Source organism: Acomys russatus, chromosome 29 (assembly GCF_903995435.1).
Source record: "Acomys russatus chromosome 29, mAcoRus1.1, whole genome shotgun sequence".
NCBI lineage: Eukaryota > Metazoa > Chordata > Mammalia > Rodentia > Muridae > Acomys > Acomys russatus.
The window spans coordinates 10,355,627-10,380,071 of NC_067165.1; the positions used below are offsets into that span (position 1 = coordinate 10,355,627).

The following is a 24,445-nucleotide window of genomic DNA, read 5'->3' on the forward strand; positions in this document are numbered from 1 at the left end:
CTGTCCATGCATTTACTCCATTAGGACTCTCTTTATTCCCTATATTTTTTTTATCTTCCCATCCATCCCTAGTTTCATATTCTATTTTCCCTTCTTAGGAAGGTCCATCCTTCCTCCCTAACTGCTTCTTTTGTACCTAAACTGTGTGGTTATATAAATTGTAGATTTCTTATGAAAGACGTAAAAGCTAACATCCACATATAAGTCAATACATACTATACTTGTCTTTCTGGATCTATGTTACTTTACTCAGAATGACTCTTTTTCTAGCTCCATTGTATTTCATTATTTCATGTTTTTAAATGGCATATAAAATTATATAGTAAAAATTTTAGCCATTCATCCATTGAAAAATATCTAAGCTGTTCCCAATTTCTGAATAGTATGACTACAGCTGTTTTAACACAATTAAGCAAGTGTCACAATATTAGGATAAACCATCCTTTGAGTATATGCTCAAGTGTAGAGTAGCTAGATTTTGAGGTATGCATATTCTCAGGTTCCTGAGAAACCATCACACTGGTTTCTTTCATGGCTGTATAGTTTGAACTCTTGCCAGCAGCTTGTGCCTCTCATGTCACACCCTCCTGAAATGTGCTGTCATTTCTCTTACTGACAAGTATAATTGATGGGTATAAGATGAAATCTCAAACAAGTTTTGATTTTAATTTTTCTGATGGCAAAGTATGGTGAACATTTTAATAGCTTTTCTCTGCTGAAGGAATAAACCAATTCAAGCTAAATTAAAGCATGAAAACAGGGCTACTGAGCATATCAGCTTTCAGGTGGGTTCCCTGGTACCAAGGAATGGGATTAGGGAAATCACAATGCAAACAGTGGAGGGAGCAGAAAGATAAGGAGAGCACATACACAGAGACAAAGAGAGACAGAGAGAGAAACAGAGATTGGGATTTTTCAACAGAGAGACAGAGACAGAGATACAGAGGGAGACAGAGACAGAGAGATAGAGAAAGAGAGAGAAAGAGGGAGAGAGATTTGGATTTTTCATAATTTACAAAATTTCTTGGTTTTAAATTTGTGCTTGAATGTTATTAGATCCATCATTTTCTTTTACCAAGGTATTCATGTCTTCTATCTTGTCTTTAATGCCCAAATTCTCTCTTCTCTCTCTTATATTCTGCTGATCAGTCTTGCCTATGAGGTTCTTTTTTTTAACCTCCATTGCTCCTCAGTAAAGGTGTTTATTGATTGTATTTCCACTTTCATATCTTGAACTGTTTTTTTTTTCATTCCACTGTTTGTGTTTTCATAGGCTTCATTAATGGATTTCTTCATTTCTCTTTAAAGAGATTGAACATATTCATAGTAGTTCTTTTGAAATCCTTATCTTGTGCATAAGTTATACTGCATTTATCAAGCCTTATCTATATAGTAAGCTCCCTAGGGTATAGTGAAGACATATAGTCTTGACTATTATTGATTATGTTTTTATGCTGGTATGTAGGTATCTAGGTTTAGGATGAGTGTAATTCTAGATGGTAATATCTAGTTGTCTATGTTAAGTAGGTGTTCCATTCCTTTTTTTCTGATGCCTATCTGTTTCTTAGGAAGGTGTGGTGGGTGTTAGGAATGCTGCTGAAATTCTTCCATATGTGGTCATTGGGGGTCCTAGTTAGAAAGTGTTTCTAGATATTAGGATCTGACACTTAGGAATGAAAATGAACTAAAGAGGGAGGCTGAATGGGTCAAAAGAAGGAGGAAAGTTGGATGTGTTGCCCCTTTTGTAACACCTGGTCTTTTATAATGCTGAGAATAAAACTAGGAGATTGAAATGGGCAGATACATAGACAGGAGGAAGGAATACCGCCTTCCTTATTCCCTTGCTATCATCAACACCACTGTTTATAGAGATTGCCTGGAGGATTTGCCAGTTGAGACAAAAGTATTTTGTGGTGGAGGAAGGCTATAGAAGATTTGTAGGATCCATTGGAGATGTGGCAGGGAAGAAGGGGAGTCTACAGCAAGTGGTCTACTATAGAGTTGATGTGAGTCTGGGGGATTAGAATTAGAAGTGGGAGGTAGAGTGAAGGTGTCAAACCTTATTTCATTACCAAGTGGATTTCTAGGGCATTCGTAAGGGTGTTGGTTCATAAAACAAGGGAATTTTTATTTTTTCTTAGCTTTCAAGTGAAAAACAAAATGTATTATTTATTATATTTTACTTTTATATTAATGGATAAGGTTGAATATCTTTCAAAAAAAAGTTATTCCCCCCTCTACTGTTGGTGATTCCCTAAATCCTTTTCTCTTTGTTAGTTGTCATTTCTTCATTACTTTTTTATTCATCAAATTTATTCTCTGCCAATTTTCTACATGTCTCTGGTTACCCGCTCCTATCCTCTCTTGTCTCCCACCTACACTTGTCAATTCCCTCTGTATTCTACAGGTTAATTTCCATATTCATGGTTTTTTGTTTGTTTGACTTCCTTGTTTTGTGATCCACTAAGTGTCATCAGGGGCAGCTGTGTGGCCAGGAGTATGGATGTATGCACAGGATCCTGGTGAGCTCATCAGTGGGTACACATCTGAAGATAATAACTCCTCTACCATAATCATCTTTCAATAGACAGTATTTCAGCAAGATGTGGAAGAAATGGCTACATGAGCCCCTCCTGTACCCAAGATAAGCAGTTGACAGGTCTAGTCTTGCATAGGCCCATTTTTTTACAAACTCAGGAAAGCTGCAATGACTAAGTTGTACCCAGACAATAACATTTCATTACTCTTCTCTTTGTCTTCTAGTTCTTACAGTTTTTCTATTCCTTCTTCTACAATATTCCCTAATCTTAGAGAGATATTTTAGAAACAGTGATTGATGTATTTCTCTAAGGTATAAACTTATATGTCTGGAGTTGGTTTGACACCATATCATTAATTTAGCTAAATAACAGTAGTAAATTACCCCTTAGCACCTCCCCAACTATAAGAGTTTGTCCAGATTTACAGAATAAGTCTTGAAATACTTCCTGAACATCAGTCCTTGAATCCAACTGGAAAGCAGTCACTGGCCCCTTAACAGTCATGCCACTATTACAGCACTGGACACATCTTTCCTAGTATGTTGGTATTGAAATTCACAGCTGTGCTAGATATCTTCCACTTTTTCCTCCTTCAGCAGCCTGTAAATAATCTTCTGGCATTATGAGAGGAAGTTTCCAGCTCAGCTCATTTTAGTTTTTTATGCCTTACAAACAATGTTTTGAGTATCCTCAGCAATAGAGTCTTATCATTACATCTAATGAGGCTTTTTAAAGAAGTCGTGGATATTAAGAATTATGTTTTTGCTGTATAATACCTTGCCAATGATTAGCTTACAAGGTAATGTTATAAAATATTTATTAAGTATATTTTGAAGGTATGGAATTCTTTTGCATTTACTTTCATCTTTTTTGTGAATTATAAATCCCCTTTGCATACTTATAGTATGTCCTTTAGTTTTTCCTACATGACTTTTAGTTATTTTAGAATTTTCAAATTTATTCTTTGACATTTTCATAGATACATACAATAGAACTTGATCATATCTAGTCCAAATACCCCCCTCACTCCCTTCAGATCACATTAATACATCATCCTCCATAATTATATCCTCATTTTTCCTAAGTCCTATCAGTGCCATATGTATATACAAGGGTGTGAAATCATCCATCCGCTCTAGCTTGGGCAATCTGCCAGTGAGCACACTCTTCTGAAAAATGACTACACTTGCCCCGGAGGCCACCACTTGTTACTAAGTTTCTCAGCTGGTGATTTGGCCTCATGAAGTGAAATATTGACAAGCTTGATCTTGTGTAATACTTCTGCTGGTGATAATAGCTGGTGTAATTCATGAGTGTAACAGCCGTGTTGTGTCCCAACAGAGCATTTTACAGCACTGTTCAGCCATCTTTTCCTTCTACCATTACACTATGTTCCCTAGCCCTTATTAATATTAATGTAAATGCCTTAATTGGGGTTGATCACTAAACAGTAACTTATTTTCAGCACTTTGAGAAGTTATAAAGTTCTTTTTTATTCTCTCATATATTACATCTCACCTGCAGTTTTTCCTTCCTCCCCTCCCACTGGTATCTTCCCCTCATCTTCTCTCCCCACAAATCTACCATTATCCCCCACTAATAAAATATTAGGCCTCTCAAGGACATCAATAAAATGAGGCATAACAATTTACAATAATACCAGGCACATCCCATGATATTAAGGCTGGACCAGCCAACCAAATAGGGTGAAAAGCATCATACAAATGACTGATACCTGACCTTTCACCTGTGGTTAATCCTCCAAGAATACCAAGATACTCAGACATAACATATGTGCCGTGTACCTATATCAACAACTGTATGCTCCCAATCTCAACAAGCCCCCATGAGCCCTGGTCAATTGATTATATGGGGAAGGTTCTTGTGGTGTCTCTGACCACTCAGGTTATTCAGATCTTTCCAACTCCTCTTCTACTCTGCATGATTCCCCAAGATTTGCCTAAAATTTGGCTGTAGGTTATCTGCATGTGCTCCTATCACTTGCTGGATGAAGCCTCTCTGAAGATGATTCTACTAGGCTCTGAAGAGACTCTGAAGGCAGGACACAATGTAGGTCAAAGGTTTTGTGGCTAGATTAGTGTCCCAATCCCTATATTAGAGGTCTTACCCACTTACAGAAGCTGGATAGTTCAGGTTACATGTCCCCCATTAACTAAGGCACCAGCCAAGGACAATACAGACGGTAAACTTTAAACCCCTTCCCAGATCTAGCCAATGGTCAGAACATTCTCCACAGTTGAGTGAAGAGTGGGATATGACTTTCTCATGTACTCTGGTGCCTCACATTTGACCATGTCCCCTGGAGGGGGAGACCTGGTGGCACTCAGAGGAAGAGCAGCAGGTTGCCAAGAAGAGACTTGATACCCTATGAGCATATACAGGGGGGAGGTAATCCCCCTCAGGAACAGTCTTAGGAGAAGGGAATAATGGGAAAATTGGGGGAGAATGGAAGGATACAAGGGATGGGATAAACATTGAGATGTAACAAGAATAAATTAATTAAAAAAAGAATAATAGCAGAGGAAGTAAGAGAATATAGGAGTGTTACAATTTAGAAGATGAACACATAAAAATCACTTTTCTGTACAACAACAACAACAAAAAAAACATGTCCCCCATTAAGACTCTTTGGTATAGTTAAAATAATAGATCCAATGGAGGTTCCATTGCACAGGGTGTCCACCTTATCCCTCAAAATGCCCCAACTCCAATCTTTATTCCTAGTATTTTCTCCTTACCCTCCAACTAATATCTTCTGTTCCCAACACAACCAGTTCCAAGCCCACTGACAAATTCTATACTATTTTTCCTACTCAGGTAGATCCTTACACACCTCTTAAGTCCTCCTTGTTAATTACACTCTCTTGGTCTGTAGGCTATACCATGACTGTCTTTTAGAGAAAATATCAGCTTAGAAATGAATACTTACAATGTATTTCTGAGTCTCAGTATGAATTTTTTCTGGTTCCATCCATTTTCCTGATATTTTCATGGTGTTATTGTTTTTAACAGCTGAGTAACACACTATCGTATAAATGTACCTCATTTTCCTTATCCATTCTTGGTTGAGGGAAATCTAAGTTGTTTCTAATTCTGGCAATTATGAGTAACACTGCTATGAACATAGTTGACCAAGTTTCTTTGTGTATAATGGAGGTTTCTTTGGGTATATGCCAAGTGATGGTATAGCTGAGTTTTCTTTTTTTAAATTTTATTAATTTATTCATATTACACCTCGATTGTTAGCCCTTCCCCTGTTTCCTCCCATTCTTCCCTCCCTCCCATTTCTCTCCTTCTCCCCCCCCCATGTCTGTGACTGAGGGAGACCTCCTCCCCCTTTATATGCTCTTAGGATATCAAGTCTCTTCTTGGTAACTTGCTATTCTTCCTCTGAGTGCCGCCAGGCCTCCCCATCCAGGGGACGTGGTCAGAAAAGGGGCACCAGAGTTCATGTGAGAGTCAGATCTCACTCTCCACTCAACGGTGGAGAATATCCTGTTCGTCGGCTAGGTCTTGGTAGGGGTTCGAAGCTTACTGCCTATATTCTCCTTGGCTGGTGCCTTAGTTTGAGGAGGACCCCAGGATCCAGATCTGCCTGTCATAAAGTTCTTCTTGTAGGTTTCCAGGACTCTGTGGATCCTACTATTTCCCCATTCTTCCACGCTACTCTTGCCTAAAGTCTCAATTGGATGTCCTCTCCTCTGACCCATTTTCTTGGTAAGTAAAGATTTTCATGATACATATCCCTTGGACTAGTGTTTTGATATAAGTGAGTATATACCATTTGTCTCTTTTTGCTTCTGGGTGAACTCACTCATTATGATAATTTCTAGATCAATCCCTTTGTCCACAAATTTTGGGAATTCCTCGTTTTTAATAGCTGAGTAGTATTCCATCGTGTAAATATACCACAGTTTCTTAGTCCATTCTTCTACTGAGGGACACTTAGGCTGTTTCCATGTTCTGGCTATTATGTATAAAGCAGCTATGAACATGGTTGAGCATATGTCCCTGTTATGTGGTAGGGCATTTTCTTGGTATATTCCAAGGAGTGGGATGGCTGGGTGTTGAGGAAGCCCTATTCCCATTTTTCTGAGAAAGCGCCAGATAGCTTTCCAAAGTGGTTGTACTAGTTTGCATTCCCACCAGCAATGAAGGAGTGTTCCTTTCTCTCCACATCCTCGCCAACATGTGGTGTCATTTGAGTTTTTGATCTTAGCCATTCTGACGAGTGTAAGATGGAATCTCAGTGTCGTTTTGATTTGCATTTCTCTGATGACTAATGAGGATGAGCATTTCTTTAAGTGTTTCTCAGCCATTTGATATTCCTCTGTTGAGAATTCTCTGTTAAGTTCCAAGCCCCATTTCACAATTGGGTTGTTTGGTTTTGTGGTGGTTAATTTCTTGAGTTTTTTATATATTTTGGATATTAAACCTTTGTCAAATGAAGGGTTGGTGAAAATCTTTTCCCAGTCTGTAGGCTGTCGCTTTGTTCTCTTGACAGTGTCTCCTGCCTTACAGAAGCTTCTCAGCCTCATGAGGTCCCATTTATTAATTGTTGACATTAAGGCCTGGGCTGTTGGTGTACTGTTCAGGAAGTTGTTTCCTGTGCCTATGTGTCCCAGGCTCTTCCCCGCTTTTTCCTCTAACTGAATTAATGTCTCTGTTTTTAAGTTGAGGTCTTTAATCCACTTGGACTTGAGTTTTGTGCATGGTGACAAATAAGGGTCTAATTGCATTTTTCTACATGTAGACATCCAGTTAGACCAGCACCATTTGTTGAAGATGCTATACTTTTTTCATTGAATAGATTTGGCTCCTTTGTCAAAAATCAAGTGAGAAAATGTGTGTGGATTCATCTCTGGATCTTCAATTCGATTCCATTGATCCACCAGTCTATTGCTTTGCCAGTACCATGCTGTTTTAATTACTGCTGCTCTGTAGTACAGCTTGAGATCAGGTATGGAGATTCCTCCGGAGGATCTTTTGTTGTATAGGATTGTTTTTGCTATTCTGGGTTTTTATTTCTCCATATGAATTTGAGAATTGATCTTTCAATATCTTCAAAATATTTTGTAGGTATTTTGATAGGATTGCATTGAATCTGTAAATTGCTTTGGTAGGATGGCCATTTTTACTATGTTGATTCTCCCAATCCATGAACAAGGTAAATCCCTCCATCTTCTCATGTCATCTTCAATCTCTTTCTTCAGAGGTTTGAAGTTTTTTCGAATAAGTCCTTCACTTGCTTGGTTAGAGTTACTCCTAGATATTTTATATTGTTTGTGGCTATTGTGAAGGGAGTAGTTTTCTTAATTTCTTCCTCTGCCTGTTTGTCATTTGTATACAGGAAAGCTACTGACTTTTTTGAGTTTATTTTGTATCCTGCCAATTTGCTGAAGGTGTTTATCAGCTGTAGGAGTTCTCTGGTGGAATTTTTCGGGTCACTTATATACACTATCATATCATCTGCAAATAAGGATAATTTGACTTCTTCCTTTCTCATTTGGATCCCCTTGATCTCCTTTTGCTGTCTCATTGCTCTGGCTAGAACTTCAAGAACTATATTGAAGAGATATGGGGACAGAGGGCAGCCTTGTCTGGTTCCCGATTTTAGAGGGATTTCCTTGAGTATCTCTCCATTTAATTTAATGTTGGCTGTTGGTTTGCTGTATATAGCCTTTATTATGTTTAGATAAGTGCCTTGTATTCCCGATCTCTCCAGAACTTTGGACATAAATGGGTGTTGGATTTTGTCAGATGCTTTTTCTGCATCTAAAGAGATGATCATGTGGTTTTTCTCTTTCAGTTTGTTAATATGGTGGATTACATTGATGGATTTCCGTAGCTGAGTTTTCAAGTAGATCAGTTGCCGAATTTCTGAGAAACTACCATATTGGTTTCCATTGTGATTATGTAAGTTTGCACTCCCACCAATAGTGGAGGAATGTTTTAGCCCTCTGTCAAATGTAGGGTTGGTAAAGATCTTTTCCAAGTCTGTAGGCTGTCTTTTTGTTCTGTTGAGTGTCCTTTGACTTTCAGAAGCTTTTCAGTTTCATGAGTTTCCATGTTTTAATTGTAGATCTTAGAGCTTGGGCTGCTGGTGTTCTGTTCAGAAAGTTGTTCCCTGTGCCACTGTGTTCAAGGCTCTTTCACGCTTGCTCTTCTAACAGATTTAGTTGTGTTGAGGTCTTTAATGCATTTGGACTTGAGTTTTGTGCAGGGTGTTAAACATGGATCTATTTGCATTCTTCTACATGTAGACATCTGGCTAGACCAGATCAGCCTGTTGCTTACACACTTCTTTATTTTAGATACAAAAGAGCAAGAGACAGATGTATTTTTTGAAGATGATGTCTTTTTGAAAATTTATTTTTCATAACAGCTGACTAATATTTCATCCTATGAGTATACCATATTTTTATTACATATTTGTCAGTCAATGGAGACCTCCTAGTATATGCATGATTCCTGCATATTGTGCATATTGCCACAGAAACATGGATGTGGTGGCTTCAATTAAAATCCCACCCAGGGGTTGTAGGCACTATTAATATCTGTGGCCTTGTTGGAGTAGGTTTGTCTTGGAGGAAATATGTCACTGTGGGAAAGCTTTGGGTCCTCTAAAGCCCACACTAGGTCTAGTATCTCACTGTTTCTTTCTGTTAGCTATGGATCCATTTATAGAACTCTCAGGTTCATCTCGAGGACCATATCTGACTGCATGCCACCATCCTTCCTGCCATGACTATAATAGACTAAACTTCTAAATATAAATGATTTTTCTTTATAAAAGTTGCCATGGTCATGGTTTTTCTTCATAACAATAGAAAACCTAACTAACACAATGGATGAGAAAGTATCTCTTTAGTAGTATATCAAGTCCTTTGGGTATACGCTTTAAAACGGTACAGCTACCTTTAATCCCAGTACTCAGGAAGCAGAGGCAGGCAGATCACTGTGAGTTTGAGGCCAGCCTGGTCTACAAAGTGGGTCTAAGATGGTCAAGACTACACAGAGAAACCCTGTCTCAGAAAAAAAAATGGTACAGCTGCATCTATTTATAGCTTCTTGAGTAAAGTCCATATTGATATCTGTAGTTGCTGTACATTTTTGCACTCATACCAGCAGTGAATACGTGTTTCCCTTTCACGGCATCCACACTAATGTATACTAACATTTGTAGTGTTGATCTTAGCAGTCTGTAGCAATTAATCTAACAGTGATACCAATTGAAAAATTTGTATCCTTGTTAGTGTGTTATGTTGGACTTGTTTAGGCTGTCCTATTCTTACTTTGTGGGTACATCTTCCTTATCATGTACAGAGAACACAATCACAATAGGTGCTCTAGTCCTTTGACTTTACTTAATTTTCTGGGCACCTCATAGGCACTTACCATCTGAACTTTGACAAGCTTTTAAACTATTTACAATAGTTGTCTGTTGCCAAATGCAGCTTCTTTGATGACTGATAAGAGCTATACTATGTTTGGGAATGAGGATAAGTATTTAGAACACAGCTGGAGATTGCACTGGTTTTAGAAAGTGACAATAATAGGTTCTTTTCTAGGGTCATTGACATTACCAGGGATGAGTAGTTGGCTATGTTTACAGTCCCAGGTATGAATTCTCTCCTATTTTGAGTGGATCTTTCATGCATTTAAGTGGCTATTGGATCCTTTCAAGAAAAAGGCACCACTGTTGGACCACTGAGGTTATCTTGCCCTGCTGAGCCCTGTTATGGTTGATAGGCTCTCAGATGGGTAGGACTATTGATTGTGGTTCTCCCTTGGCAGCTTGAATTGCACCTTCCAATATTATGAATCTTCCTCATTCTGACTGGGGAAAATAAATGAACTCACAAAGTAGTATACTTTATATTTATTTATTTATTGTGTATGGGTGGTTTACCTTGTGTCCATACAGACTGGAAGAGGTTCACATTCCCCTGGAACTGGAGATTGAGTTGCTTGTAAGCCATCATGTGGGTGTTAGAAATTGAATCCAGATCCTGTATTCTTAACCACTGAGCAATCTCTCTAGGCCCTTAAGGTAGTTTTAATATGCATGTCTGTGATGGCTAAGTGTGTTAAACATTTTTAAAATCTGTACAATATATAGGTTTTTTTTTGTTTTTTGTTTTGTTTTTGTTTATTTGTTTTTGTTTGGAAAGTACTCTCTTTAGTTACAACACAATTTTTGATTGAGTTATTTTATTTAATGTATAGGTTTTGTATGGTTTTAAAAAATATTCTAGATAACAAGCCTCTTTTAGATGAACAATTAGAAACATTTCAGACTCTGTACATTGTCTACTCATTTAAAAGATGGTGTTCTTAGCTGTATAAATCTTGCTTTTTCTTTCATTCCTTCATTCTTTCTTTCTTTCTAGTTTTGTGATGTCCTGTTTGTGAATTCTCAATGATCTTATTGCCTAAGTTATTTGTGTCCTATTCAAAAACTCCTTTAATGTGACTCCAAATTGAAGAATACTCTCTACTGTTCTCTATATCATTTTGATCACAAAGTTGACATTTTTCATCCTTTTGTAGTTGAGTTTTGGGTACAGTGAAAGATAAGCATCTAATTTAATTGTTTTACATGTAGCTATTCAATCTTACCATCACCACTTTTTAAAGATACTATATTTTCTCCAATATCTATTTTTTATGTCTGTTAAAAATCACATGGTGGGGCCAGGCTGTGGCAGTGCATGCCTTTAATCCCAACACTTGAGAAGCAGAGGCAGAGGCAGGTGGATCATTGTGAATTTGAGGCTAGCCTGGTCTACAAAGTGAGTCCAGGACAGCCAAGGCTACACAGAGAAACCCTGCCTCAAAATACCAAAAGAAAAAAAATCACATGGTGGTAGCCTTCTGTCTGGGTCTTCATTTCTATTCAGTTTTTATTCCTGTGCTATGCTGGTTTTATTACTATTCTCTATAGTCTAACATTAAATCAAGGACGGTGATACTGTCAATGCTTTTTTTGTTCAAAATTGTTTCCTATCCTTGGTCTTTTGTGTTTCCACTGGAATTTTGACATTTTAATTCTCAATTTATGAGAAGAATTGCATGGTAATTTTAATAAAGATTGCACTAATTTAGTAAATTGCTTTTGGTAAGTTGACCAATTTCACACTATTGATTCTACCAATCTATTAATTAACATAGGAGCTTTTTCAGTTTCCTGTATCTTTTTTTAAAATTGTGTCTTCAGGTTTTAGTTGTACAAATATTTACTTTCTTTCATTAAATATATACCATGAATCTTTTATAACAATGATTTGTCTGATTTCTCCGTTAATATGCTAGTCATTGGTACGCTGGGATGATACATTTTGGTATTAATTTTGTATCCTTTTTATTTTTATCAGTGTTAGAATATTTCCAATAATATCTTCAGGGTTGTTTATGGATAGAATTAAGTATTCCTTGTCTTCTCCTTTTCATTCTGTTTGTTGTCGTTTTTATTTTATTGATATAGCTAACATATTAGGTACTATGCTGAACAAAAGTATTGTTTTTTCCAGGTTTATTACTTTTTTTACGTTTTTATTTTTATTATTTTTACTTTTTATTACATTTCTTTTTCAATACATTTATATTATTACACATAAATAAAATAAACTATAAACAGCCAGAAGAACCATGAAACAATCCAGAATTATGTGAATATCACATTCATAGTGTTTTGGCTATTATTTGTATTTGGCAACCTTGAAGAAAACATCTTTCCTGTCTTGATGAGTCTAAAATACTGAATATAAATCAACATCTGTCATACGTCACCTCTACCAACCTAAAGCATCTGTCTAGACCTAAAATCATCTTAAGCGTAATTGTGATGTTGGGTGTGAGTTATTGTATATTGTCTTTATTATGTCGCACTATGCCAAAACCTTTTCTACATCTTATGAGATGATCAGTTCGTTTTTATTGATATAGTCTGTTTATGTACTGGGTAATATTGATTAACACATACTGAAACTTCCATGCATCTGTGGAATAAAGCAGACCTGTTCGTGGTAAATCATCTTTCATGGTTTTTTTTAGCTTCAGATTGCTAATATATTGTTGAGAATTTTTATCTGTTTTTGTGAAAGAGATTGGCCGGTAATACTCCGTTTTGGTTGTATGCTTTTCTGGTTTGGATATTAAGGTTATTTTGGCTTTACAGAAAAGAATTTTGTATTTTTCTTTCCTATTTTATACATTAATTCAAGTAGTACTGGTGTTAGTCCTCTGAAGATTTAAAAAAATCTTTACTAAGGTCTCTAGATATATTTTTTAATTAGGAGTTCTTTAATTACTGCTTCTATTACATTGATGATTATGAATCTGTTTAAACTGTTTATTTCCTTTTGATTTAACATTGGTGGGTCACATGTGTCTAGGAACTAAGCCACTTCTTTTATATTTTTCCAGGTGAGAGATTTTAAGTCAATGCTTCTATATCATAATTTTTATGTGTCTGTTTAAATTATTTAAATCATTTCAATTAATCCTTGGTAGATATTGCTTTTAAAAGTTCATCCATTTCTTTAATAGTTTTTATTTTAGTATAGTAGAAGTTCATATTTTTTTCAAAACTTGTCAGGGAAGCTTCTTTTTGCAATAGATTATGATTAATACAGAGAAACAGGCAGTTGGAAGGTAATAAGAGATTGTGAATGTCCTGTCCATTGGCTAGACCTGTGTAAGGGTTCAAAGTTTACTGCACATATTGTCCTTGGCTGGTGCCATAGTTTGAGCAGGACCCCTGGGACCAGATCTGTCCATCATAATGTTCTTCTTATAGGTTTCTAGGACCCTCTGGATCCTTCTATTTCCCCATTCTCCCATGCTTCTCTCACCTAGAGTCTCAATAGGCCATTCTTCACAATTGAGTGTAGAGTGGGGTCTAACTTTCACACGAACTCTGGTGCCCCATATTTGACCACATCCCCTGAATGGGGAGATCTGGTGACACTCAGAGGAAGGATAGCAGGCTACCAAGAAGAGACTTGATACACTATGAACATATCCAGGGGGAGGGGGGTCCCCCTCAGTCACAGTCATAGGGGAGGGGAGTAAGTGGAAAATGGGAGGGAGGGAGGAATGGGAGTATAAAATGGATGGGATAACAATTGAGATATAATATGAATAAATTAATAAAATATATTTTAAAAACTAAAAAAAAATTGTTCAACTCCAAACATTCTAGAAGAAATAAAATAGAAACAGTGTTGTATTGAAAAAAAAAAAAGATTGTGAAGTTCTCAGATCTAAATGGATCATTTATATCACTCTTCCTCTCTTCTTTACTCAGTGATCAAGAAGGAAAAGGAAGCAAAAAATTGAAGTGTCAGAGGGAGTGGATTATTAAAGAGAGACACTACTTTACAGGCATACAGCATAGTTGCACAAATGAACTCACACTATTTAGGAGAGTATTCACAAGAGTGTAAAAGATCAAACCAGCCAAAATTCCCACATGGACAGCTTAGGGTCTCTGAAGTCCCAACTTTGACTAAATTAATGGTTTCTGTGTGGAAGTTTGGTGAGTGAGTCTGTTTTTTGTGAATGTGGCCTCAGCGAGGCTTTCCCTGCTTCAGCAGATACCCTCACACCCCTACAGACACAGTACTCACTAAATGGACTCAGTGTTAGACATGGGGGAGAGGTTGGGAAAATATTACTGGGTGTTTAATTATGGTGGATAGTTAGTTTAAGATGATCTTGAGTTCAGTTTGCAAGTATTACAGATATTGGTTTATAATTTTCTTTTCTTCTTTAGGTCTTGTCTGGTTTTGCTACCAGGTTAGCACTTGCTTCATAAAAGGAATTTGAAGCTGTTTCTTCCTTTTATACTTTGTAAAAAAAAAAAGTTTAGAGGTAGTAACATATTAGTTCTTCACTGGAGGATTGATGGGACTCTGTGCTGAATGTGTCTGGTCCTGGTATATTTTTAAAACTGACATATTTTTAATTACTGCTTCTAATTTGATGGGTGTTATAGGTTTATTTGGATTATTTATTTTATCTTGTCTTACTTGTATTTGGTGTTATATATGTAGAAAACCATACATTTATTTTAGATTTTCCAGTTTGGTGGAATTCCACACATGGCACCATTACTAGATTAGGATTTATGGCTAGACAGACTACATTCCCTAGAAGAGAACTTACTGCTATTGCTCGATAAATGCTACAGCGATAAACTGACTCTTGGTGGTTATTTCTATAACCATAAAGTAATACATGTCTCAATCTTCAGGTGAGAAGCCTCTATTTGCAGTAGATGATGATTGACACCGAGACCCAGAACTGGCCAAGGTGCAGAGAATAAGAGACTAAGAAATGCTCAGCCTTCAATGAGACATCTATTCAATCTCCTTCCTCCTAAAGTATAGGGGATCATTTTTGGGAAAAGTGAGGAGTGTAAGAGCAGAGCCAGAGATGATATATTACCACAAGGAAACAGTGTCTTCTGGCACAGTAGGGCTGTTGCACATATGAATTCACAGTGTTCACAGCAGCATGTGCAAAACCATTGTCTGATCAAACCATACCAAATACAACCAAGGAGAAAGAAGTTTTGTATGAAACTGCTTCCGTAGTTGAGGAGTCATTGACAGATGTTACCTGCAGAGAGGGGGGGAAATGGAGTCTTCTCTAAGAGTGTAGTTCCTGGTAAGGCAACCATGCACCCATGGAAGACAGTATACCCAAAAACATTTGAGTAGCACAAATTGTTCTTGACTGGTAGATTGGTTAGAGTTTGAAAACTTAACAGAAATGAAGATGTATAAGGAAAGAGGGAATTTTAATTGAGAAAATGCCTCCATAAGGACCACCTGTAAACAAGACTGTGTGGTACTGTCTTGATTCATTATTGATGTGAGGGAACTCAGAACACTCTGCATGGTGCCATCCCTGGGCATGCAACAAGAAATCAGGCTGAACAAGCCACAGGGAGCAAGCTAGGAAGCAGTTTTCCCACAAAGGCCTCTGCTTTAGTCCCTGCCTTCGGGTTCCTGCACTGCAGGAGCTCCTGTTTTTGTTTCCATCAGTGATGGAGCATGCTCTGATTTGTAACTGAAATAAACTTTTCCTTCCATGATGCTTCTGATCGTGGTCTTTAGCAAAGAAACAAAAATGTGGGTGTTGTTGCTGGCTGTTGTTGTTGTTGATGATGATGATGATTTAATAAAGGATACAGTCAGTTGGGTAGGGAGGGGGAATGGATCTGGGAAGAACAGAGATGAATATGATGAAAATACTATGTACAAATATCTCAAAGAATATATATATATATATATATACATATATATATATATATTTACAAATATATATTTATCTGTATGTCATTTATGTTAAATATTAATATATACATCTATATATTAAAAGACACAAGTGGACATATGTACACATAAAACATCTATATATGTTTTCTAAAGCTTCATAACTTCCTTTAATTCTTCCTGAAACTCACCTCCTATTGTCCCTCTTCATCCCTTCTCCCAGTCAAGCTACTGCAAATTACAAGAAATATCTTGAATTGAATCTCTTTCGTGGAGATATAGTTGCTATGTCAGCCTGGGAAAGTACTGTGCTCTTTTGCTTAACTTGTCTAACCGGTCATTTTGTTGTGAGGTTATCAGCACTTATTATCAACGGCTTGAAGCTTCCTTGAATACCTCATCTAACTTAAAGCTATTGACTTGTGTTATTAAAACTCTCTCCCCTTTCTAAGTACAGGTCCAGCATTCAAAACACATTCATTATATCATTTCACTCACGACTCAGTATATGACATGTATGAATCAGATTTGGTTTGACGTCTTCCCTGGGTAAGGCAAGTCTGGCTATTACTTGAGTAGCCAGATGAAGTCACTGAGCTAAACGAAGATTTTGTTTGTGGGTTGATGTAATCAGCCCTGTAGGAATTTCCCTGGAAAACACACCTAAGTATTATGCTTGAATAGTCATTTGGCCAGACATTCATGGTAGGAGACGGGGTGTTGATAATTACTTTTCCTGATCTCCGTCCAACTCTGACATGCGCATGGCTTCAGGAAAACTGCTGAAACATTATCAGAAACTCAGATGACTCAACTGAGGATTTTTTAGGGAAAACAGAGAGCTGACATGAAATCACCAGGCTCAGGTAAGTAAGGGGACTTGGTAAGTTTTAGGTATGATTTTAGGATGACTTTAGAGATAATTTGTATTTCATCTACAGTTTATTCTTCCTTGTGCCTCCTCAGAGTAATAATGCCCCAATAAAAACAAGTTCCAGGGGTTTAGAAGCATATTTTATGATTAATAAATCTTGGGGTTCAAAAGGATTTAGTGTCTTCTGGGAGAAACCTTAAAAATATTCTTGATGGGTCAGTTGAAAATCAACATTGAATCTTGGCAGACACTGAGCTCATGTTCTGGAGAGTTGTTTGAATGGGGCTAATGATAATATATTTCAATGACTACTATTTCGTAGCAACATAATAGTGAGACTTCTACCCATTCAATGTTCTTCTCAATCAGAATAACTTTTCAATTGTATCTAGTTGTAATAAACAAAGCAAGAGGGATAGAATATGTGAGATGTACCTGTTGAGTTTTAAAAAACGTGTTTATAAAAATGCAACTTCTAAAATAGGACAGTACAAAAAGATAAATACTTCATGTTCTCAGTCACACACAGAAGTCTAAAAAGTTAATTTCCTATATACGACTGCACAAACAGGACTGAAGCAATGTAATTATTGGCCATGTTAATGTAGAAAGGGGAGATGTTTTCAGCATTTCCACTCTAGACAAGTAACTACCAACATCTAGTGACTCCTGGAAGATGGAGAATTAGCCTCTCCCAGAGATGAGCCCTCTTTTTTTTTTTTTATTAATTTATTCTTGTTACATCTCAATGTTTATCCCATCCCTTGTATCCTCCCATTCCTCCCCCCCCCCCATTTTCCCATTATTCCCCTCCCCTATGACTGTTCCTGAGGGGGATTACGTCCCCCTGTATATTCTCATAGGGTATCAAGTCTCTTCTTGGCTACTTGCTGTCCTTCCTCTGAGTGCCACCAGGTCTCCCCCTCCAGGGGACATGGTCAAATGTGAGGCACCAGAGTACGTGAGAAAGTCGTATCACACTCTCCACTCAACTGTAGAGAATATTCTGACCATTGGCTAGATCTGGGTAGGGGTTTAAAGTTTACCTCCTGTATTGTCCTTGGCTGGTGCCTTAGTTTGAGCGGGACCCCTGGGCCCAAATCTGCCTTATTAGTTTTCCAATATAGAGGGGTCAGCCTTGAAAATATGTATACATAAACAAGGAAAAAAAAACTCAGCAGGCTGTGTTTCTATATATTTGTGCACTATATATACACGCACATTCACACACGTATGTATATGTATTGACATGTAAACATACAGATTGTGTAACAATAATAAAGAAAAGAAAGCTGTTGGTTCGAGAGTGGGGTGGTGTGAGAGAAGCTGAAGGAAAGAAGGACAGAGGAAAAGTAATGTAAATTCTACTTCAATTAAATCATTTTTAGTTGATTTCATAGTATACAACAGAATCACCACAAGAATCTAGGAAAGGGAAAGAGATAGTGACAGGAGAGTTAATTAAATTTCTAACAATTTACTAAAATAGAATGATCTGGGAGAAATAGTTCTGGCAATGCAACTCTGGTTTACAACTATTTATTGCATTTTTTTTTAAACAGAACTGGAAGAGATTAGCAATAGGTTCTAATTTGTAAAGTTTACATACTGAAATACCACACTGTTGCACATAAAATCTACACTTACCACATTTCAATTAACAGACTGTTAAAGGAAATTAAAATTAGACCTTTTGAATAGGACATTAAATTCTCCTTGGAAACACTTTAACTCACAACTGTGATGATCTGCACAAGACATGCCCAGGATTAGTTCCACCATTGTCATTGTGGAAGTCAAAGAAACTCACAAGACCTCATCCCACTCTGAGTTTTTATATGAAGATAATAACTGCCAGGTGGGGAAGAGATGCTTTTCAGTGGTGTAGCTACAGGTAAGCCATGTTATTGGGAACAAAACTTTACCATGGTCTTGTAAAATGTTCTAATCAAATTCAAAGTGTTATCAGAAGTTAAAAAGACATGAAAGCATAAAGTAAAGTAGTTGGAGAGAGAAAGATTAGTGGGATAATTTTTTTAAAGAATTATGACATTTGACATATATGAAAATATTTTACTTCATGCAAAATTCAAGAATGCTAAGTCATAGACATTTGGTTTTTCATAAGATAGAGAACATAGCAGATGTAAGTATACATTAGATTTGTTTGAACTTCTCATTCAATTTCCCATTTCTCTATAACCCTAGTACATAGCCTGATATGTGTGTGACAGAAATAAAAAACTATCACATTTGACTGCTGGACCAAAGGCCAAAATATTAAGTAATTGACACGAGGCCTTCACATTTGATTATGGCAATCTCTTTTTTAACCTTAACACTTTACTATGCATAAATTACCACAAATATGTCTCTAATTATGGGTTCCACAGAAAAATAAAATTCAGAATAATGTGTAAAAGAAAGAAAGTCATGTACCCTTCTAAAAACCAACATGATTACTCTAATAATTATAAAAGTAAATATGTTTCAAATTTTATGTAATTAAATATAGTTGAATGTGACAGACCATTACTGGACCTTTCTGACTTGAATCTATTTGGAAGTTCCATAACCTTATCTAAAGAGACAGGCAACCTGATAAAGTTTCCAAAACCAGAAGACTGTATCAAGCCTGGGAGGATGTGACCCTCTCAAAGGGAAGAAACATCTGGATGAATGTAGACATTGCATGGGACATTCCTACAACTAGGACTACAAGATTTAGCAAACCCAAATTTCACAATGATACATATCATGAGGTAAATTACTATAGTAAAGTTATTCTGTGTCTAAAATTGAAGCTTAGTGGTATGTGACTCTGTTTGGAAGCCAGTTGTTGTAGAAAAATGTGGAAGTATTTGATTTCTGAAACTTTTGCTTTTGTTTTCACAAGTCATTAACTTGTGTCTCATTGCAGGTGTAATGGGAGTTATGGGAATATTTCCTGCTGTACGCTGTGTTGTCTTGTGCCTCCTTCAGATGGTAGCAGTGAGTTCAGGTATGAATCTCTCATTTGCCTTTATGTGCCTTAGCAATGTCAAGTACATCATGAAAATCAAGATATGATATAATGGACAGGATATTTGACCTCTGTTCCTAAAGTTTGAATGTAGCAATGAAGTACAGACAGTAACAGGGGTATCCAGCTTAGAGGAACAAGTAATCAAGTCTAACCAGCAAATATTTTTTCCTTGGGTTCATTTCAGTTTCCAAGAAGAAAGTACAGTGAAAGAAGCCAAAAACTGCTTTGAGGACTCAATATTTGTACTGAGTGCACAGGAATTAAGTAACACTCTTATACTGAGTAATTGGTACAGATAAATATTGTAATGTCTATTGACACAGGTTAGTACCCATCCGAGTTAAGAATACAGTGAAGGAGCCAGGCATGGTGTCGCACACCTGTAATCGCAGCGCTTGAGGAGACAGAGGCAGGTGGATCTCTGTGAGTTTGACGCCATCCTGGTTTACAAAGTGAGTCCAGAATATCCAGGGGTACACAGAGAAAGCCTGTTGGAAACCCTCAACCCCTCAAAAGAAATGGGTACAGTAGGCAAAGGAGGGGAGATGAAACAGGCTAAGAGAATGCGATTTTGACTTTGTAAAGACATCTATGCAAAGCATACATAAATACAGATTTACTTTTTAAAAAGGACTTGGCCAACAAGTGACATAACAGATATAGACTATTATAGTAAATGCTGGTTTTTTCAATGATAAAGTATCACTGATGAACATTTACATAAATTCTAAATATATTAAACTCATTCCTGTTACTGATGAAAGATGAAGAGATGGGGCTTCATCTCATTACTTGGTGATTTCATTTGGATTGCCTTCAGATATATATGAAGCAATTTTACCAATCTTCCACTGTATTAGGTTTCCATATGACACCAGAAAGGGGACTTATTTTTAGCCATCCCTGTATTTCCTTCCTTGGCCCTTCACTCCTTTTCCACTCTTGGCCCTCCCATTACATCACCAGTCCATCCATAGCGACATATTTTACTCTTTCTTTCTAGAGAGGTCCATCCCTTCCCACTAACTACTTATTCTACACATAATCTTTGGGGTTATATAGATTAAAGTATTCTCATTGAAGATTTAAAAGTTAAAACCCACATAGAATTCAACACATACCATACTTGTCTTTCTGGGTCTTGGTTACATTACAATGAATAGTTTTTTTCTTAGTTCTTTTACATTTACCTGTGAATTTCATGATTTCATATTTTTAGATGGCTGAGTAATAATATTCCATACCACAGATATACATTATTTTCTTTGCTCATTCTTCCATTAAAATAGCTACACTGTTTCTAATTTCTGAATATTATGAATAGTGGTAAAATTAACATGATAAAGTAAGTGCCTCTGTATTGGGATAAAGCATTCTTTGGGCATGTGCTCAGGAGTAGTATAGCTAGATCCTGAGCTTGATCTATTCTCAGCTTCCTGAGAAATGGCCACAATAATTTCTACAGTGATTTACAAGTCTGAACTCCCACCAACATTGGATGTTTGTGCCTCTTACTTCACATCCTCACAAGCATAAGCTTTAATTTCTTTAATTGTAATTGATGGGTGTAAGATGACATATCAATTCAGTCTTGATTTGTATCTTCTGGCTATAGATGTTGAACATTTATTTAAGTGTTTCACAGCCACTTGAGAATTCTGTTTAGATCAGTAGCCCTTCCTTCTCTATCAGTGTCAATGTTATTAGTGTCCTTTATCCATTTGGAGTTAAGTTTTGTGATGAGTAGTAAATATGGATCTACTTGCATTCCTCTACATGTAGCCATCTACTTTGCTAAAGATGCTATCTTTTTTCCAGTGTATATTTTTGGCTTCTTTATTTTAAAAAAGACCAAGTGTCCATAAGTGTATGAACTACTATGTCTCAGTCTTCAGTGGAATTGCAATGATACATGTCTCTGGCTTTGTTCCAATACCATGCAACCATGGAGAGTGACGATGCCTTCAGCAGTTCTTTGACTATTCAAGAGTATTGTAGCTATCCTGAATTTTTGTGTTTCCATACGTAACTGCAAATTGTCCTTTCAAGATCTGTGCTGAAGGGTTTTGACGTTTTGTTGGGTATTGCATTGAATCTGTGGCTTGCTTTTGGTGTGATGGTCATTTTTTTCTATGTTAGTCTTACTAACCCATTGGCACAGATCTTTCCACCTTATTTCCTCTTCAGTGTCTTTCTTCAATGTCTTAAAGTTCTTATGATACAAGTCTTTCACTTGCTTGGTTAGAGTTACCATACGATATTTTTTTATTATGTGAGGCTACTAGGAAAAATGTTGCTTCATTGATTTAGTTCTCAGTTCATTTGTTATTTGTATGTATAGGGACTGCTAATTATGGTGAGTTAATTTTGTATCTAGTCATTTTACTGAAAGTGTTTATCAGATTTAGAGATTTTCTAGTTTTATTCTTAGGGTAACTTATGCATACTATCATATTATCTGCAAAGAAGTACTTTCATTTATTCCCTTTGAATTTGTATATTTGCTCTATCCATTTTGTGTTTTGATTAATGTGCACTGTGGGGAATTTCTTATCTGGACTAGTCTACTTGATGTTCTGTGTGCTTCTTGTGCCCTTTAGGTTAAGGAAATTTTCTTCTATGATTTTCTGGGAAATATTTTCTGTTCTTTTGACCTAATTTTCTTCTGCTGCTGCTCCTATTATTTGTATATTTTCATTTTTCATAATATTCAACCATTCTTGGATGTTTTGAGCCTGAATGTTATTATAATCAACACTTTTTTTGACCACAGAATCCATTTCTTTTAACTTCTCTTCAATGCTTGAGAATCTCTCTTTTATCTCTTGTATTTTTACCTCTTGTAGACTTACCCTTTATCTTCTTGTTCAAGTTCCTAAATATTTTATTTCCAGTATTCTCTCAGCTTAGGCATTTGAGTCTATTTTCGTTTTCATGTCTTGAACTGTTTTCTTCATTTCACTCCACTGCTTATGTTTTTGTAGGTTTCATTAATAGATTTCTTTGTTTCTTCTCTAAAGAGCTTATACTTGTTTGTAATAGATATTTTGAAATCCTTGTTTGTGCATCAGCTATACTGCACTTCTTAAATCCTATATAGTAGGGTTGCTGGGCTCTAGTGGATACATATTGTCTTGACTGGTGATGATTGTGTTTTTATGCTGATATGTAGACATCTGGGTAGGGTGATTGCAGTTCCTTTCCAGTTTGAATTCCCCTGGCCTCCCTTAGTTGTCTTATTGCCCTAGATAAAACTTAAAGTAATATATTAGTAGATATGGTCTTGTTCCTCATTGTAGGATAATTTATTTGAATTCTCTCCACTTAATTTGATGTTGACTAAAGGCTTGCTGTAAATTTCCTTTATCATATTTAGAAAAATCCACTCTATGCCCTATCTCTCCAAGACTTTTACCAACAAGAGGTGTTAGATATTGTCAAAGACAGTTTCAGCATCTGAGATGATCATGTGGTTTTTTTTTTCCTTTCAGTTTATTTATACAGAAGATTACGCTTACAGAGTTTTACATGCTAAACAATCCATGCATTTCTAGGATGAAACCTACTTGATTTTAGTGGGTGATCAATTTGATATGTTCTTGAATTCAGTTTGCAATATTTTATTGAGTATTTGTGTATCAATTATCATGATGGGAAATGATCTGTAATTCTTCTTCTTTGTTGAATTTTTGTGTGGTTTGAGCATCAAAGTGTCTATGGTCTCATAAAATGAATTTGGTGATGCTCCTTACGTTTCTGTTTTTAGAAGAATTTGCAGAGTATTGGCATTAGCTTGTCTTTGAAAGTTTGGTAGAATTCTTTGGGGAAAGTGTCTGGTCCTGGGGTGTTTGGGGTTAGAAGATTTTAATGACTGCTTCTATTTTTCTTGTGGGTTACAGGTCTACTTAAATTGTTTATCTGATTTTGATTTAACATTGGTAAATTGTGTCTATCAAGAAAATTGTCCATTTCTTTCAAGTTTTCCAATATTGTTGTGTACAGATTTTTAAAGTATGACCTAGTGATTCTTTGGATATCTTCGGTGTCTGTTGTTATTACCACATTTTTATTTCTGGTTTTGTTAATATGGATATTCTTTCTCTGTCTTTTAGTTAGTATGGATAAGGGTTTATCTATCTTGTTAATTTTTTTCAAGGAACTAACTTTTTGTTTCCTTGGTTCATTCAATTGCCCTCTTTTTTCTATTTTATTGACTTCAACCACCAGATTATTTCCTGCCTTCTCTTTGATGTGTTTGCATCTCTTTGTTCTAGAGATTTCATCTATAGTGTTAAGGTCATAGTATGAGATCTCTCCATTTCTTCATAAAAGCAATTGGTGCTATGAACTTCTGACTTAGCATCACTTTCATTGTGTCCCATTAGTTTAGGTACATTGTGCATTCATTTTCATTGAATTCTAAAAAGTCTTTTATTTATTTGTTTATTTCTGGCTTGACCCAGTAGTCCTTTTTAGGATTCAAGTTTCTGTTGTTGTTGAAATCCAGATTTAATCTGTGGGGGTCTGAAAAGATACAGGGGGTATTTTAATGTCCTTGTATCTGTTGAGATTTGCTTTGTGACTGAGTATGTGCTCAATTTTTGAGAAGGTTCCTTGAGATGCTGAGAAGAAGGAATGTTCTTTTGTATTTGAGTGAAAAGTTCTGTAGATATCTGTTAGGTTAGTTGATTCATAACAT

At 36.4% G+C, this 24,445-nt stretch overlaps 1 long non-coding RNA gene across 1 annotated transcript; it reads left to right on the forward strand.

Moving 5' to 3' along the window:
* Positions 1–16,437: 16,437 nt before the first annotated feature.
* Positions 16,438–19,706, forward strand: LOC127211322 (uncharacterized). Its single transcript, XR_007833421.1, has 3 exons — positions 16,438–16,713; positions 18,423–18,615; positions 19,642–19,706. It is a non-coding gene; the product is annotated as an uncharacterized LOC127211322 (long non-coding RNA).
* The last annotated feature ends 4,739 nt before the right edge of the window (positions 19,707–24,445 follow it).